This window comes from Pongo pygmaeus, chromosome 3 (genome assembly GCF_028885625.2).
Source record: "Pongo pygmaeus isolate AG05252 chromosome 3, NHGRI_mPonPyg2-v2.0_pri, whole genome shotgun sequence".
Taxonomy (NCBI): domain Eukaryota; kingdom Metazoa; phylum Chordata; class Mammalia; order Primates; family Hominidae; genus Pongo; species Pongo pygmaeus.
The window spans coordinates 148,743,775-148,763,489 of record NC_072376.2 but is presented as its reverse complement, the minus strand read 5'-3'; the positions used below and the strand labels follow the sequence as shown (position 1 = coordinate 148,763,489).

The window sequence follows — 19,715 nt, the reverse complement described above, 5'->3', positions numbered from 1 at the left end:
TGTGCAAATCTGCAATGTTGAACACCATTCTGCTAGCTAAATAGCTGTTTGATTATTTATTTTTCCCAAGTTTTGCTTTGTTGTACTTTGAAGTTTTCTAAATTCATAATTTCACTTTCTTTCTCAAGATCCTGTATCTAACTAACCTCTGAAAATCCCGTGTCAAGAAAGTTTTGGTACAATATTTATGAGGTATACAAGATCTTTTGTTTAGTTGTGATCTTAGGCTTAGAGCAAGAAGGGATGCAATCTCTTCACAGCCTCTGCTATTTCATTCTGTGTTTACCAAGCTTAGTGATTATATACTGTGAATAGACACCTGGCCAAAATCCTAGGCAATTTAATGTTTTTATGCCTCTGACATTCCAATTCATCCTCCAAGTCTCATTTGTTCATAAATAAAATAATCTATTTTCAGATCACGGGTCCTTAAATAACTGAAACAGTTAAAACAAAAAGAACAAAGAGAATAAAATCTAGTATTCTAAAAAGATCCTCCAAAGACTATTTAGGTAATTGAATAGTCAATGAATGTTAACAAACCAAGGTTTATTGAATTATATTTACATTGTGTTGTAACTTTTTAAAATTGATTGTCTTACAGGATTTAACAGGTATAAAGATATTATGTCAAACCAAGCCACTAAGGCACATATTGTGATATGAACTGAGCTGTTGGACTGATCATTTTGCCTTACCAAATATTTCATATTATCCCTTTCCCCATCCCAGTGGACACATGCGTGCACACGTGCGCGCACACACACACACACACACACACACACACGATGTATTCCGTAAATGCCTTGAGTGTCACAGCATGAAAAGCAAATGAAAAACTCTTGTTTCTTGAATTCTGGGAACAATTTAAAATCTATTAAACCCTGTTCATCCTTGAATATGCTGTCTCTCCTAGATCCTTCAAGATTGGAAAAAGAAGGTGATGAGCATTTTTAAACTCAGTTCACTGAGCACTGAGCAATTGCTTAAGGGAAGGTGAGTTTGGCCTAGAAGACAATAACAAAACCATGACCAATTTGTTTTCTGGTTCATCGTTCTTTGTGCTGTTACTATTTTGTGATATAAATCATTTTACAATGCTAGGAGTTGTTAAAATTAGCATTAATATTAAGAAATTTTCTATCTCTACCCAAGATGCTAGGAAAAAAAATAGAGTTTCGCTTATGCTTATGTCCTTTGTATTAGAAAATTACAATTACTATCTATGTATATGTGATGCAAAATCACTCATGTGTATAGTGCAACTGAAAACATCTGATGTGTGAAATTCAGTCATTGCCTGCCATCCTGTATATATGCTTAATCTATCTAGTGGTTAGCCATTATTTTCAGACCCTGAAGCTCTACCCGAGACTCTATCTTCTGCCAAAAGTGTAATGTCGCTTGAAAGTTAAATGAATAGGACACTTTTGATTATGACATGGATATATGGATATTTTGTCTGCTGCTGCTACAAGATGGTCAACATCACTGTTTTACTGATTTTTATGAGAAAAACATCCTATGTTTCTCTTTATTTGTGTAATACATTTGAATGTATTATTTTAAGAAATTTCATATAAAATCAAATGAAATGTTATTATGTACCATTTAATATTAACAAAATGGTCTTATATATCTTCATAATAAATTCATGTTAGATAATTTTATATTAAACCTTAGATTATGGTGAAGCCTGGTGAGGCTTTAAGGACACAGGTCATAATAGAAAGAGAAAACCTGGTATAAGAGAGGCAGAAATAGAGAAATCAATAGCAGTTACCCATTAGAAGTTCACATTATAATATTTAATGAGTGTGACAGACTTAGGTTTCAGCTATGCCCAAAGCCCCTAAGCTAATAGAGACTTGTGCTAGTGAGGGAGGCATAGTCACAACATTTCCAAAGTGCACAGAATACATCATGGGACACTTGTATTTAATTGGATTGGGTTGTGATAAAAAAAATAGGAAATGAGGATTACAGAGTGTATCCCCTAAAAACAGAGGGCTTTAATGGTTTTGAGTGTTAGGTTGAAACTTAGGAGAGAGGACTAGAATAAAAGTCATAAATAGGTATATAAACGGGTAAGAAAAACAAGAGAGCAGGAGAAAGGTCATAGTTTGCTGACCTAATAGATACTCAGGACTCTGAACAGAGATCCAGGTAAATACTAGATGCAGTACAGAAAAATAATACCAAACACAGCAATCTGTGAGTCGGAGCCTATCTGCAGTATTTTTCCTTTAAAAAAGTATATTTTTAAGAATTGTTTTAGGGATCCGATACACTATATTAAAAATAGTTTTTGCTGAGACCTAAGAAGGAGCAGGAACTGTTTGTTGTTTAAAACAAATGTCAGTTAATTGATGGAGTTTGCTTCATTTGTTTAACATAACAAAACAAATCCTGGTAAAATCCTAGCTTTAGAATTCTGATTTCTTAGTTTATGTTGCACTCCATCTGCTTTGCTGCATTCCAACAAAACATGGTGTCTCTGATTGCTTGACCTTATGCATTTTGTAATTCTAATTAATAAGATTCTTTTATCTTACTGATAGTACTCTTAAAATAACTATAAAAGCAATGGCCATTTTTGGTAGCTGCAAGTACCAAAAAGACACTACATTGATAAATAATAAGTAATTATTTCACTTTATACAAATCACAGTTTTTTGTGTATTTTACTTTTATTGTTTTAATAATTAATAATTAATTTTAATTGACATTAATTGCATATATGAATGGGAAAATAAGATATATTAGTCAGAGGTATATTGTTTCATTTAGACTGGAGGAATACGCTTTTGTGATCTATTGCACTGGATGGTGGCCAAAATACAAGTTTAAACTCTACTAGACCAGTGAATTCTGTAGCACTTCATGAAAGGCAGTCTTGGTTGGTGTATAAGACAGGCTGGAAGGGGTGAATGGGCTCTTCTATCTCCCCTAACTATTGCGAGCATGAATAAGAATTCATATAAATAAAGTGTTCTGTAATCAAGTATTTTAAAACTACAATTTGAAGTCAAGAATACAGGAAATTATATTTTGATATCTGAGTGCAATCTTGTTATTTTTGTCATATGCTGTCAATATATCTGCAATTTATGAGATACTTTCAGCCATGATATGCAATAAAAATATTTGTTTTGTATTGTCTTTGAGATGAAGAAAATAGAATTCTAATTCATAGCCAATTAGAATTAAAGAACATGTGATTACCAATTACCAAAGATTGGTCTTTTTTAATCTTTAATTTTTATTTTTTTAAAGGAGAGAAAAGAACTTTAGACATAGAGGTTAGGATCATGCCCCACAATCCCTTTGGTAGTTACACTTTCCCTTCCTATGTGTATTAACTTACTGAACTCTTGCAACTACCTATGAGGAAATTATGATTGTTATACTCATTTTAGAGATGAGGAAGCCGAGACATAGAGCTTAACTTGCTCAAGGTCATACAGCTAATAATTATTGGAACTAGGACTCTAGGCAACGGGGCTACAATTTATCTGATTTTTATCTCAACGCTATGTGTAATCTAAAATTAGAAATCAGGAAATTTAATCAACAGTAGTTACTGTTTCAAAGTTGGAAGGACATAGCAACAATCATAAAAAGTAATGCCTCAAATACATTGTCTCTTTTGTAAAGTAATAAACTTCTGTATTGAATAAACTGTGAGTATTAAAGGGACATTGATAACCTACGGATAAGGGAATAGCCATATATATATATATATAATTTTTAACCTATAGATAGGTAATTTTACCTATATATGTATATATACAGACATTAATTTCACACACACACACAACACATATAGATGAAGATGTCATTCAATCTTTAAACCGTAACTAATATATCTTTTAAAGCTGAAGTCCTGAATCATAACCTTTCCTGAAGTTTTCGTTAAAATCCAAAATTTTTAGCACATAGTCAACTCAATTTAATTATGATAGTAAACTTACATCACTGCAGGCTTAACTTTTGGAAAGTAACTGAATTATAAATTTAAAGCAAACAACTATTCTCTTCAAAAATAGTATGAATGTCTATCATGTTTGGGCTTGATAAGTCCAGCTCAATGTAAATGTCCCCTCCTCCTTTCTGGGAAATGAATGAAAAGATACTGAACTTCATTAGTAATTACTGAATGCTTATGCATATATACATCCATAAACAGACTGCAAGGTGTCCAAGAAGATGATGAGGAAATCAGATCATTTAAATAGCATGATAGCCTAAAGGGTCTCAGAGGAAAGCATGTTATTTAATAATAAAAGGGCAGATTCATTATGATGCTTCCATTTGCCTACTGAAAGCAACATCCACTAATATGATGCATGACATCTCTTTCCCCCACCGTCACCGAGTTTTGAATAGTTATTAAAGTTGCTAGTAGTTACTAATAACCAATAGTAGTTATTAGTAACATTAGATAATGTATTTCCAAAAAAAATTTGCCTATGAGAAAAATGGCCTAAAAATTAGCTTTTTGTCATATGGCATGATTTAGTAGAATGTATCGAAAGCTTAATCAGTCTATAGATACATAATCTATGTGGAATATAAAACCTAACAAATAAAAAATAAGAGGCTTAATTATTTATATTTAAAATAAGAGACTCCCCCCTTTCCTATAGCATTTATTTTATAATACAGTTTTAAGTTATTTTTCTGTCTTTTTGAAATGTATGGAAATCTTTTTAAAAGTTAAATAAGCTTCCTGTCAGGTTTAAAACCCAAGAATATCCTTCTCCAGGTCTTGGGAATCTTCTCTTTGAAATGTAATCATCAAGAAAGATAGTGCCTCTATATCCCAGTTTTTTGTGAAGGAAGGAGCCTAACTCAGTGGGTGCTTCACTCCAAGTTGTAAAATTCTCTCATGAGAAGGATGTGAAAAGTTGATTTATTTATTAATTTTGGATTAGCCTATTAACAAACACAGATGGCCATTTCAATGACCAGTTGATTATGGAATGACCTTTGTGGGTTAAATGGTGCTGTTGGGACCTCTTATTTGAGCACTAGTTATTGTTTATCTTGAGAACACATATGTAATGGATTAGATCTGCTTCACTATACAAAATAATAATATTTATTCCCATCTTTGCATTTTCTTAGCAGATTGTCTGTGATGAACATCACATTCTGTTTTGATACCTATTCAGTTATAAAAGTTGTTTTCTTTTACTTCTACATTTGCAGAGAGGTTTTCTAGGGTTGGAGTAAATTTTATTTTTAATTATATTTACCCAACAGCATTTGTGTCATGAAAGGGAAAATTCAAATGTTTCTCATCTGATGTAGACATTTTAAGTGTTATATAGTGAATGTAATTTAAAACTATATCTTATTCATCTTTAATTCTTAGATCTTGCTCTTAGTGAAAGTGTTTTGCTGAGAAATATAAACTTTTTATATTACTTAAAATTGGGGCTCCTACACTTCATAATAATTATTTTATGGAATTTAATGAATATTGCTAAAGTGGTTCATAAATTTCCTAAAAAATATCAGTTTTGATTTATAAAGCAAAATAACAATAGTTTCTTTTTTCTCCCTCAACTTGATTAGTGATATAACTTGTACTGTTTGATAGTTTAGTTGTGATGTTAAAATGCTGGTATTCTTTCTTGGGTCAAGACAGAAAGCAGTGAAGCATAGAAAGGGAGAGAAGTTTCCACAAGTCAGCTATGCTCTACTGCTCATTGCATTTGACATGCTTCATGATGAGTGAGGGATACACAGAGTACTATATGCAACTTTACTGCAGCCAGACACAATTACATCAGTGAATATTTGAAATTATAGCTATTTATAAATAATTCACAAATTGACAATTACATGCACACAAATCTTTAGGAAAATTAGAAAATTGATATTTATTAATATTTTTTCCTAGCAATATTCCTTAAGATGAAATTATTCATTCGAATATTACTATTCCAATGTCTTTTTTCCTTCTCAAGCACATAATCTACTTTTCCTATTTTATATAATGAAAAAAAGCAATTTGCTACAGAGTACTATTTTTGCACGTTAGACCAGAGTATTTTCTCTTTTGACATATTACTTGGAAGTTTGTCTTAATATTAAAATGAAAATTCTTGTTTTCTGGTCTAGAAAAGCAAACAGATAACATCAAGCAAAGAGACCTGGAACATAGATACTAGTAGTAGATACTAATAGTAGATAATACAACTTTGAAAACCAAGATGAAAGTTAACTTTGCACTATAGTCTTCCAAACATTAGTGTTTATAATCTTCCAGTAAAAATATAGGGACTTTTAAGAAAATGACTTCTTTAATGTGACCTAAAATTAAAACTGCAATGCAATTGTGACACAATTATTTACTAAAATTATCAGGGTAAGTCTAGCTAGATTTAATCTTTCATGTGTGTTCAGACATGGGGAACTGGAAAAGTAATTAGCTTAATTATGAAACTATACACAGGTCTTGAATGAGGCGATCTATCTACAGACTAACCTAGTGTAGTGTTGTTCAACCATGGAATCTTGAGGAGTTATTTAACCTCTCTGACATTCAAATTCCACAACTACTAACATAAAATCTGAAGACTAATTCTGCTTTTCTTTCTTCATCTCATAATGTTTCTTTGTTCATTCATTCATTTTTATTGTTCTCTTTTTTCCCTGAATCAAATGAGATATTCTATGTAAAAACAACTTGTAAAATGTAAATCACTATATGGATATTGTTACATTTGCCCCCTTTTCAAGCTTCCTGGTGCATGAACACCCAGCCTGTGATTTCTTAGCAGGTATTTGAGATACTCAGTGCTCAGTAGTTCCAGAATTTTTTCAGGACTTCAGTGGCTCTAAGAGTTTGACAAGAGACATGATTTAAGAAAGACAAATTCAGAAGAGTCTGCATTTCATTAATGCTGAAAGAAACCTACTTCAAAGCAATTTTGGTTCTCCTTTTTGGCTCTACAATTGAAAGTTCTTTTTAGACTTTCTTAATTTGTCTATTCTTTCTTTTGTTTGAAAAATCTTTAGATTTGCTTAAACCCAAGGACAACACTCATATACATGTATTTGCACATTAGTACAAGGTGGGACATCACAGACATGAAACAGTAAAATTACGATTAGAGACAGCACTCTCATCCACTCCAGGAAATGGTTTTGCATTATTTTAATACATATAGAACAGAGCAATATGGAGATACAACTTGCCATGTAAATCCTCAAATAAGTTTGAATAGAAACAATACTAAAGTATCCATCCAAGTAAGTTTTGTTGTCCACTGTGTTAGTCAGTTCAGGTTGCTATAACAAAATAACATAAACTGGGTCATTTATAAACAACAGATACGTATTTCTCACAGTTCTGGAGTCTGGGAAGTCCAAGATCAAAACACTGGAAAATTCAGTATTGCTCTCTTTCTGGTTCATAGATGGCCATCTTTTGACCGTGTCCTCACATGGCAGAAGGGCAGAACTCTGATCTCTCCATCCCTTTATATAGAGTTAATCCCATTCATGAAGGCTTCGCTTTCTTGGCCTCTAGTCAACTCCCAAAGGCCCTATCTCCTAACATCATCACATTGGGGGTTGGAGTTTCAACATATAAATTTTGGAGGAACATAAAATCAGGCTATAGTACCGATAGACATGTGGGGTGATGAGAACCTTGAGCAATCCTGTTGAAACCCCCCCTTCAACAATTGCCTCAGAAAGAGTTTGTAACATTTTTATTTGTGCAGCTCTTAATCTTTTTAAGAAAGCATTGAGACAAATAATAGTAAAAATGCCAAAGGAAGTTATAATAGAAATAAAAAATAGCATTAGTCTCAAAAAAGTACGAGATAAATATAACAAAGAAAACGAAGACCACAAATTCATAGGCCATAAATTAGTTTCTAATTATTTGCTTATTTTTTTAAAAGCAGGCAAGAGGAAACAGTATCATGTGGTCACTTATGGGATTACTATCATCAGAAAGAGAAAGAACATTGATTCCTTAGGGGATGTGAATTGTGCCTTGCATACCTCTTCTAAAAGCAATATGAACTTAAATCTTCACCTGAAGCTTTGTCTTAAGAGCACAGAGTGAAACTTTTTTCTGCAGTCTTCATGCAGATAATGAAATCACAGATTTCAAATGGCTGGATATTTTAACTTCTTTAGACAACAACCAAGTGTTGAATGCTAAAGTAAAACTCAGTGAGCTTATGTTTGTGTGGTTTGGCTTTCAACGACAGACAAAAAATCACATAGAGGAGTGGCTATATTAAATATCATCTAAAGCATTTAACACAGATAATTTCTCCAATTCAATATATTTATGGCGACTGATGAACAACATAGAAAAGTGTGTTCTCAGATGACAGGCTAGAGCACTGACTCTGAAATGCTAATGGAGGTGCATTCAGATGCATTAAAATTGACAATGCACAAATATAATTAGAAATTTCTCTAGAGCTGATGGTCGCTTTAATTTAGACCATAGGTGGTTCAAAGTAGTTGCTGAAGATCATGAAGAGGTCAAGCTTTAAGTACAGATTTCTTTTGTACATGCACAGTTAGTCTTATTTTCATCAAAATTCCAGGGAAGTCATTTTAGTGTATGAATATTTCTTCTTGCTAACTCAAATTTCAAGATACATATTCTTTGTTATACTCTATGAACAAAATATACCAGGCTTGTAATTCTTTTTTTGTCTTAAATCACTAAATGCATAGTATTCATGTAGCTGTCAGACAAGAAATACTTAAAATACTGTTGTTTTATTAGCTATCATAAACTATAAGTATCAGCTAAAAACAACTTACATGTAATCTGCTGAAGCAGATTACAGGTCCTGCCTACTCCCCAAACAATAAGGAAGCAAAGTCCCTTTAATAAATACAGGAATTACATGATCTCAAATTTAGAACTGCCGCACTGTGGCAGGGTCTATTAAAACATCATTTGTACTTCTCCCGAGATTGTATTTCCCAGCTTCCCTTCCAGTTGAGAGTGGCCATGAGTTATATTCAAGTAGAGGCGAATGAATGTAACCTATGAACTTTTAGACACGTAAAACAACTTTCCATCCATGGTCTTCTGTGCTCTTTCCCTCTGTCACATGAACGTTGATGACTAGGAAATTCTTCCAGGAGACATATTAAAGTTGTATTGTCGCTGACACTTTGCTATTGAATTACTACATAGAACTGAGCACTTCCTCCAACCTGTACATTCCTTGATCTGGATACTTGATTGAGAATAAGTTTATAGTCTAGAAACATTACACATTGAGGGGTATATTTGTTAGTAATGGTAGCCTGTTCAAGTCATTTAACTTTATCCTACACAAGAGACCTTGCTTCTACTGAGAAACATACTTCTTTATATTTCTATGTATTTGTGAAAGCTGACCTCTAACATTGTATTTACACATGGATTAGTTTGATTGTAGCTTGTATTCTCCAGATTCTTTGAATTCATCTCTTACCTCTTATCATGATCCAGTCACTCTGGTCTTCTTTCAGTTTCTCAAATACATCATATTCATTTCTGCTTTAGAACTCGTGCACTTAATTTTTCTTTCTGCCACATTCCTCTTTCTTTCCTTCCTTCTATGCCTGACTTCTTCTAATCTTTTAGGTGTTAGTTCAAATGCCATCATATCTGAGATCTTCCTTTGCTCACATGAATATAGAACACCTATTGTTAGACTCCATCTATCGCATTATTGTGCTTATCATTATTAGAATGAATGCTGCTGTATTTTTGAGCCATATTTGTATGAGTGTGTACGTGTATTTGTTTCTCTTCCTGCTCCAAATCTAGTCTCTAATATGACAAGAACTTTGTCTTTTTTATTCAGCAACTTTTCTTCAGTGTCAAGGGTAGATAATTCCAGGTACATATCAGGAGTCTGATAAATATGTTTTCAACTCAATACGAACATTGCTTTTTCAGATAGACCAATAGGTAAAGAATTAGATACTTAAAGCCAGTAGGTTCTCAGCAGATTTTAGTAATGGCAGTTTATTTTTGAGTATTATTGAGCAAAATAATTTACCTACCATACAGCTGAATTACAAGGTTAGGTGAAGCAAATGTTGACCGTGGCTCAAATTCTATAAAAGTTTTATGTGTACCTATTTAACATTTTATAAAAATTGAAATGAATCTATAGTGTTTTACATAAACCATAACCCCTTAGTTAATGAAGGGTTTACTGCTTCTGAAGAAAGTAATTAAGTAAATGTGAATTATTCATTGATTTTGTTAAAAATTCAATAAACTTTTAAATATAGTATCACTGTATGCTGAAGTTAACAGAAATATAAAAACCATGTTTAACTTATTTAAAAATTAAAGTCATGAGGCTTTGTATTCAAACCTGATAAATTAAACATGCACTAATTAGGAAAACGTATAGAGCTGCATTCAATATATATTATATATTTTTGCATAAATGGTTTATAGGATGAATGAATGTGGAGTTGTTGAGCATGAAAAAAATAAATCTGGTTAATTTATAATTGATGTCTGCATTCATTATATAGTATACTTTGGGTTATATTATTTACAGGACAAATGCATTTTAAATTATAAGCATATATTTGAAAACCCATTTTTAAGAAGACTGTGTGTTAAGAATAAATATATATGTATATATAGATTTTTATTTTTATTTTTATTTTTTTTGGAGACAGGGTCTCTCTCTGTTGCCCAGGCTGAAGTATAGTGGCCTGATCACAGCTCACTGCAGCCTCGACCTCTTGGGCTCTGGCAATCCTCCTACCTAAGCCTCCAAAGTAGATAGAACCACAGGAGTGCACATGTTTCTGTATATTTGTATATTTTCTTGAGACGAGGCTTTGCCATGTTGCCCAGGTTGGTCTCGAATTCCTGTGGCTCAAGGGATCCACTTGCCTTAGCCAGGCCAAAGTGTTAGGAATACAGATGTGAGCCACTATGTCCAGCCAAAATATTTTTAAAAGATCAAAAAAATGACGAAATAATATGTTTAAAAATGTGTAGAAAGTAATAATTAAATGTTGTCATTTGAGATTTTTTTTTCAACAATACAGGAAGTCAAGACACACACTACAATAGCATGGTTTATATGGGAGGATGATTTACCATCTCCCATATTTATATCTACCTATGTACGTATGCATTTCCTATTTATATATTTAAAACAATCAACTTCATATTTATATCTTCTCAAATTGAAATCAGTACAAGAAAAAACGTAAGTAAAAAAGTAGGTCTCTAACAACAAGGAAATTATAGGTAATTTAATGAAACTAATGAATAAACAGATGAATCACAGGTAAGCATACTTGATTACTAAAATAACATGGTATTTACATGTTATTGATAATATGAATAATGTAGAACAATAGATTCATTCCCTTTGGGTAAATGAAAAAATATACTTAGAAAAATTGATATGCTCTTGTCGATAAAAATGTAGTATAAGTCTCTGAGAAAGAAAAATGCATCACAGATATTTCTCCCTTTTAGAAGGAACAACGCTTTAATTAAAGAAAGCTATTATGAAGCACACTTTTTGAACTTAGAAGTGCTTTCTTTATTCAGGTAAATTATTTAACTTTCTTTATGAGTTGAAAGGAGAATTTATTACTGAACAGAAAACCTTATTTCACTAATCAGTTTAAGAAATTTTCTTGATGAGATTAAAATTTTAAGCTCTTTATCAAAAAGGATATGTTTTTCTATTTCTATTGCTGTTTTTAGTTTCCGTTCAATAGAAATAAATATGAACTCTGGTTGACTAGTTTTATTACAGAGATTGACTGGTCTAAATGGTAAATATTTATATTTTTATGAATGTCAAGCTCTTGAAATGAATTTTAATTATTTGTAAACACAAAAAAAAAAAACTATAGTGAATAGTGACAGTTTATAAATATAAACACTGTTACTCATTTCAAATATAAGAGGACTTGAAATATTTTTTTCTACATGTTAGTACTTTTTTTTTGTCATTGCAAACAAAGCTGCATTTATTTATTTATTTATTTTTATTTTATATAGATATATATTTTATTATACTTTATATACTTTATTATACTTTAAGTTCTAGGGTACATGTGCACAATGTGTAGGTTTGTTACATAGGTATACATGGGCCATGTTGGTGTGCTTCACCCGTTAAGGACTTTTCTGCATCTATTGAGATAATCATGTGGTTTTTTGTCTTTGGTCCTGTTTATATGCTGGATTACATTTATTGATTTGCGTATGTTGAACCAGCCTTGCATCCCAGCTCAACTACATGGAAACTAAACAACCTGCTCCTGAATGACTACTGGGTACATAACAAAATGAAGGCAGAAATAAAGATGTTCTTTGAAACCAATGAGAACAAAGACACAACATAGCAGAATCTCTGGGACACATTTAAAGCTGTGTGTAGAGGGAAATTTATAGCACTAAATGCCCACAAGATAAAGCAGGAAAGATCTAAAACTGGCAACCTAACATCACAATTAGAAGAACTAGAGAAGCAAAAGCGAACACATTCAAAAGCTAGCAGAAGGCCAGAAATAACTAAGATCAGAGCAGAACTGAAGGGGATAGAGACACAAAAAAAACCTTCAAAACATCAACGAATCCAGGAGCTGGTTTTTTGAAAAGATCAACAAAATTGATAGACTGCTAGCAAGACTAATAAAGAAGAAAATAGAGAAGAATCAAATAGACGCAATAAGAAATGATGAAGGGGATATCATCACCAATCCCACAGAAATACAAACTACCATCAGAGAATACTATAAACACCTCTATGAAAACAAAGTAGAAAATCTAGAAGAAATGGATAAATTCTTCGACACATACACCCTCCCAAGACTAAGCCAGGAAGAAGTTGAATCTCTTAATAGATCAATAACAGGCTCTGAAATTGAGGCAATAATTAATTACTTACCAATCAAAAAAAGTCCAGGACCAGACGGATTCACAGCTGAATTCCACCAGAGGTACAAGCAGGAGTTGGTACCATTCTTTCTGAAACTATTCCAATCAATAGAAAAAGAGGGAATCCTCCTTAACTCATTTTATGAGGCCAGCATCATCCTGATACCAAAGCCTGGCAGAGACACAACAGAAAAAGAGAATTTTAGACCAATATCCCTGATGAACATCGATACAAAAATCCTCAATAAAATAATGGCAAACTGAATCCAGCAGCACATCAAAAAGCTTATCCACCATGATCATGTTTGTACTTTAAATTGAATTCATTTCCCACAGACATTATAAAAACCCCAAAGTGATTTATGGCATTTAAAACAGCAGCCCCTCTCTTCTATTCATTCTACATTGTTAAAAATAAAAGGTCTTAGGAGGCTGAGGCAGGAGAATCGCTTGAACCCGGGAGGTGGAGGTTGCAGTGAGCTGAGATCATGCCACTGCACTCCAACCTGGGTGACAGAGCAAGACTCCGTCTCCTAAAAAATAAATAAAATAAAATCAAATAAAATAAAATAAAATAAAATAAAATAAAACAAAATAATAAAAGGTCTTTGGGTATTTTCAAAATCTCATTATAAATTGATCTTTGTTTCTACGCTTAATTGTTTTCTAAAAGCTCCTTTATGTAAAAAGCTAATAGTGTAGACTAATAGGAAATAAGTACAATATCAAAAATCATTCCATGTTGGAAGTTTTAAAAGGAGTATATTTAACATTCAATGGTTGTATGATAAGGATGTATCTACTTCTGCTCTATTTTTTCTGAGTTCATGATATTATTATTTTACTTTTACTTCTTACAAACATCTTTAGTGGATGGAGCTGATAGCTATCTATAAACTAATATCAAATGGGATTGTTTATTAAATAATATGAAAAGAACCTATGTCATTAGTCTGGCCTCTCTAGTCCCTTTCTTTCCATAGCCTGAGTAACACAAACCTCACCAGTAGGTATTATAAAATATGTATTTTCCCTAGTTTAGATAATGACTGAAGGAATTTATTTTCGGTCTCAACTTTTTACATCGATATTAATTCATTTCTGATTATCTAATTCCAACTGAGTGAAAAATCTTAATAACTCTTCTACTTTTTTTTCTAGGTTCAGTTGAACCTAGAAAATGATGTGGCTCAAGTGATGAATCTATTCTTTTAAATGAATTTGACTTGCATTCATTCCTTCTTGTGAATAAAATGCACAATACTAGTATGTCTCATAACTGTGCCTCATATCTTGTTTTATTTATTTATTTATTTATTTATTTATTTATTTATTTATTGAGATGGAGTCTTGCTCTGTTGCCCCAGCTAGAATGCATTGATGCCATCTCGGCTCACTGCAAATTTTGCCTCCTGGGTTCAAGCAATTCTCCTGCTTCAGCCTCCTAAGTAGCAGGGATTACAGGTGCATGCCACCACACCTGGCTAATTTTTGTATTTTTAGTAGAGATGGGGTTTCACCATGTTGGCCAGACCAGGTGATCCACCCGTCTTGGCCTCCCAAAGTGCTGGGATTACAGGCGTGAGCTACCGCACACATCCTCTTATCTTATTATTGACTCCATATTTGGCAGCCTTCCTGTATGTACGCTGTTGGCTTGCTACATGGCTTTAATATCATCTTAATTTATACTAAGTACCATCATCCTACAGCCAAAGATAGCATGCCTATCTATATGTTCCCAAAGTCCTGCAGGTAGGAACTGTACACCTTACTCAGCAAAGGCTGCAGTATGCCACAGAAACTACTGAGCCATGGACTCTATATTTTCTGCTCATCTCAGGGTTACGTTCATATATTGTGTGTTGTAGAATGCCCATTGTAATGTGGTGTTAACCCTCTGAGATAGCTTGTTGCTTTATGTGTAACTTCCTATCACACATAGGTATCTGAAAACTGACTAGAGAGTATGAACACCGTTGGACAATGCATTTATCTACCACGCTAAATATTTATTCTCAGAAGTGCTAGAGGATATTTTCCTTCAGTTCAGACTTGTGTGAAATGTGCATATCCTCAAAACTAACCTGTCCCAACTGTAAATGATAAGGGTAAATCCTTGTCAAGCCAAAAGAAGGATGATAGGATTTGGGATAAAATAAAAATAAACACATTAATAATAAATAGGTTATTTCTAAAGCATGATTAATAAGATGTTTTATGTTTCTAAACATAACAAAAATTTACTTCTGTTCTTCAGTTATTCTTTTACAATACATATGAAATTTTAAAGTGGAATCATTAAAAATAAGTAAACAAAATACCCTTTGTGAGATGCAATTAGTAAAATCTAAAAAAATGTAATTCATTAGGCCAATGACGTATAACAGCAAGACTTATAAAGATGGCAAAAGTTATCTTTGATAGATGAGGTAATTTTTATGTGCTACACACATCATTGGCTTTTGAGAAACAGATGGAAAGTACATGTATAGAAACACAATTTATTTTCTTTTCATGAATTTTATAGCTATATAACTTGTCAATTTTTCCTAATAATGCACCTGCAAATTTTTTTTGGGGAGGGGGCTTCTCTATGACAGCCCGTCATGATATCTTGGGAAATAATGTGTTTTTATTACTTTTTTCAATCTTTATAGAATTAATTTATTTTGTATGTTTTAGTGTGCTTATTAGAATTATCAGGACAAGGTGAAAGGTAAGCTTTGATTGCGGAGATCCTTGTGTTATTCCTTATTTTAAAAGAATTTTCCCAACATTTCCTCATTGATTGATGTTATGCAATAAGATATTTGCAGGTAATCCTTAGCATAACAAAGAAATTCCCTTTGTTTTCTTGTTTTTTAAGATGGTTTTTATATTATGAAGACATGTTAGACTTGAAGAATACTTATTCTGAATCCATCTATCTTGTATTCTCTTTATTGTCTTCACTCCGTTAATGTACTGAATAGTTTTTTTATAGATTTTGCTTGTTCACCTCCCGTTGCCAGTTCCCAGGATAAATCAACTTTTCATGTTGAATTACCATTTAATGTACTGCTAGAGTTGGACATTAATAGTTTATGAAAAATATTGGGAGATTTGTTGATGAAGAAATTCACTATACCTATCTGATAATATTCCCGTCATCTTTTGGTATGTAGGTGATATGGCTTCACTGAATGAGATAGAAGATATTCCTTTATATATTACTTTAAAATATTTGGATATCTTTAGAATGATATACTCTAGGAATGTCTTATAGACCTTTATGTTGGCAATCACTGGGCCTAGTGTTTTTCTTGCAGTTTCATAAGAAATATTTTAATTATTTCAATTTTATAGGGGTATTCAGATTTTTTGTGATTCAGATGCAAGTTCTATTTTTTCTAAGAATTCTGATATTTCATCAAAATCTTCAAGTTATTACTATAATACAGTACTCTCATTTTTAAATGCAGTTATCTTTGCTTTATCATTACTAATATTATTTTTATATGTGTCTGTTTTTTTTCTTGATCAATCTGGCCAGAGATTTTTCTCTCTTATTTTTTTCAAAGAACAAACTGCATTTATTGTTTTCCCTATGTTATGCTATTTTTCCAATTTCGTTGTTGCCTAATATTATCTGTACTATCTCCTTTATACATTTTCTTTTTGGGTGAATATTTCTAATGTCTTTAGGTTTATCATTCAGTATAATAATTCTTTCTTTGAAAATAAAATATTAAACCATAATAAATGTATTTTTCTAGAAATTTAGTTCTTAATTCATATTTGTCTTTTTATACCTAATATTCCTTGTCAATTGGTGAATTTTGTGATTGTATTCTTATTTTGGTTAAATTACATACAGAGTTGTATGTGCTGTATCTGTAGCTAGAGCTCCTGGGGAGTCTGAATATTATTTTCATTTTTTTTTCTATTTTATTCTTATTTATTTATTTATTTTAACTTTTACTTTAACTTGAGGGTACAAGTGCAGGTTTGTTACGCAGGAAAATTTGTCTCATATGATTTTGTTGTACAGATTATTTAATCACCCAGTTATCAAGCCTAGTACCCATTAGTTATTTTTCCTGATCCTCTCCATCCTCCCATCTCCACCTTCTGAAACGCCCCAGTGCACGTTGTTCCCCCTATGTATCCATGTGTTCTCATCATTTAGCTCTCACAATAGAGTGTGGCAATTCCTCACACACCTAAAGACAGAAGTAGCATTCAACCCAGCAATCCCGTTACTGGGTGTATATCCAGTAGAATATAAATTATTCTATTTTAAAACACATGCACCTGTATGTTCATTGCAGCACTATTTATAATACCAAAGACAGGGAATCAACCTAACTATCCATCAATAGTATTTTCATTAATTCTAAATCACAGGGACTTTGCTTTCTCAAGTTTTGTCATATCAATTAGCCTGTATTAGTAAGTCTATATATTTATTCTCTTAAACCATAAACAAGTCATATTACGTACATGTTACAGTCTGTCAAGATCATCTTCAACTATGAGTTTCTCTCGCAGAGTACTAAAGTTTTTGACATCTGAATTTTGATAAAAATGAACAGCAAGGGTAAAGGCTAAGGCATCTGAAGAATAACATCAATTCCTTCATCTTATTTTGTTGTTTATGGTAACTCATGAAATTTGCTCTTCATAAGTTACCTCAAACTTTTCAGAGTTGATAGCAAAGCACTATTGCTCTATCTGTGAGTGTGTGGGGAGTCTTAAAGATAACAGTGTTAATAAATGTCCAGAGTTATTTGAAAACAATAGGAATTATTAAATATCTATGTGATTTTCTACAATCACATATTAGAAAGAAGGCCAATAATTCACCACTTTTTATTTCACCTATTAATTTTATAACTTTTGTCAGTTTTATTTTTGGAAGAAAATCAATAACATATTTATTTATATGTATCACATTTATTCTGCTATTTAATCTCTACTTGATTATTTACATATCTCAATTCACAATTTTAGCAATATCTGGTATTTATTTATTTATTACTTATGAGGGTGACAGTCATGTCCCAGAGGAGAGACACAGTGAAAGAAAACATCGTCCTCTGAGGCTCTCCTGGTGTGAAGTTCTGACCTCGAACTATCTATTCAAATAGGCAACTGCTACAACTGGAATGACTAGATAAATTCACAAGAGAATAAATCTTATTTCAGGTCAAAGAACAGAAAAAATATTTGAAGAAAAGAAGAAAAGATCTAACCTTCATTATACAGGTGCAAACAGGTGATATTTGTTGAGTGTGTGTGTGTCTAACTTCAGGATGAATAAGGCAGATGAAATATTTAAATGTAGACATGTTGAAAGCCAATATAATTTATTCCAGTGAAATAACAGATTGTTAATATAATGCAATTATTTCTTTTAGTAAAATATTTCTTAAAATATATCACCTTCTAATATTATTAGTATATTTCCCCAAGGTAAACTCTGTATTGGAACATTTCAAAATATAACTTTGACTAATTTAATTGGAGCAGAAGAACAGTGCGTGCACCTACATTAAACTGACATTAAATGGAAATAGCAAGAGCAATGCCTAATAGTATGTGCCTCTAATCCACTGAAGGCCTGACCCTAATGGCCAAAAGCACTTCAATTAAGTTTCATTGCTCTTCATTACATTTTCTCAATATATGTGTCTGATGTGATTGTTTCTGCTCTCACAAGACACAGGAACTTTTGATAAGGGCTAGGGGTAACTTTGCTTTTTATGTAATTTAATTCTAATGGGAAATGTCTTTACAGTTTTTAGAATTCCACTATTCAGTGGTATTTTATCTTTCTCTTTGGGTTATTACTGCTTTCTAATCTTGCTTAGAATATGTAATTAATTTAATTGTTTTTTTCTCTCTATGCTCTATGTCCTTCTATAATACAGGATTACACAGATTGCCTTTTGTGACAAAAACAGAGGAAGAAAAATGGCAGCAACCCAGATTATTATTATACTTAAATGGTCTCTCACACTTTATGAAGATTTTTGTGTAAAAGTATTAAGCAGTCCATTTAACAGAGAAGTATGTTTGTTTCACATGTATCAGAAAATGTGAATCTTAATTAAAATAGATCCTGACGTCAAATGCTATTGATGAGCAGTTATCATTCTATATGTTATATTTTATATCAGTGTAATGTGATAGGAAGTTTTAAAAGACCTTCTATGTTTCTGCCAGATAGTGATACAGTGATAAAATATCAGCAGTTTACAAAAAAAGAATGAACGGTTTATATGAATGATGACACTAAAAAAAAAAAAAAATCAGACCCTCAGAACTAAAGTATATCTTGATAAACAAAGCTGTTAAATGTTATGTGGCAATATCAGATGTCAGGAGACAGAAAGAAAATATTAGTTGCTTCCAAGGGACCTCATATAATGAATATAGTAATTAGGTAGATTGATCATGGTCCCTCCGTTATAGAATCAAGTTGGTAAGACTCTACTAGTGAGTGGAAGTTGGTGGGGTCAAGATTTGTTAAGAAAATCTTATGTATTGTTTAGCAAACTATATGTAGAAGAAACTATTAGAGGCATAGAGAATTACACAATGTTTATAGGTAGACATAAAACTGAATAAAACTTCATGTAATTGTTGTTATATATACTACTTAGTTTTTCACCAACTTATTTCTTTTAATATTTCATTAAAAATATGTTTTTAAAATTAATTTATATTCATATACATAGTTCTAGTTTAGTCACAATGTTTCAGAGTTCATACATATGAAGTAAAATATAAAGAATGTAAAGGGGTA

General features: G+C 32.1%; 1 long non-coding RNA gene across 1 annotated transcript in view; it reads left to right on the top strand.

Annotated features, from left to right (window-relative positions):
• Positions 1-19,039, top strand: part of LOC129035523 (uncharacterized) — a 45,989-nt gene extending 26,950 nt beyond the window's left edge. The window contains exons 2-3 of the long non-coding RNA XR_008502210.1: positions 18,113-18,182; positions 18,838-19,039. This is a non-coding gene — a long non-coding RNA (uncharacterized LOC129035523). The remainder of the gene's footprint in view (positions 1-18,112; positions 18,183-18,837) is intronic.
• Positions 19,040-19,715: the final 676 nt, after the last annotated feature.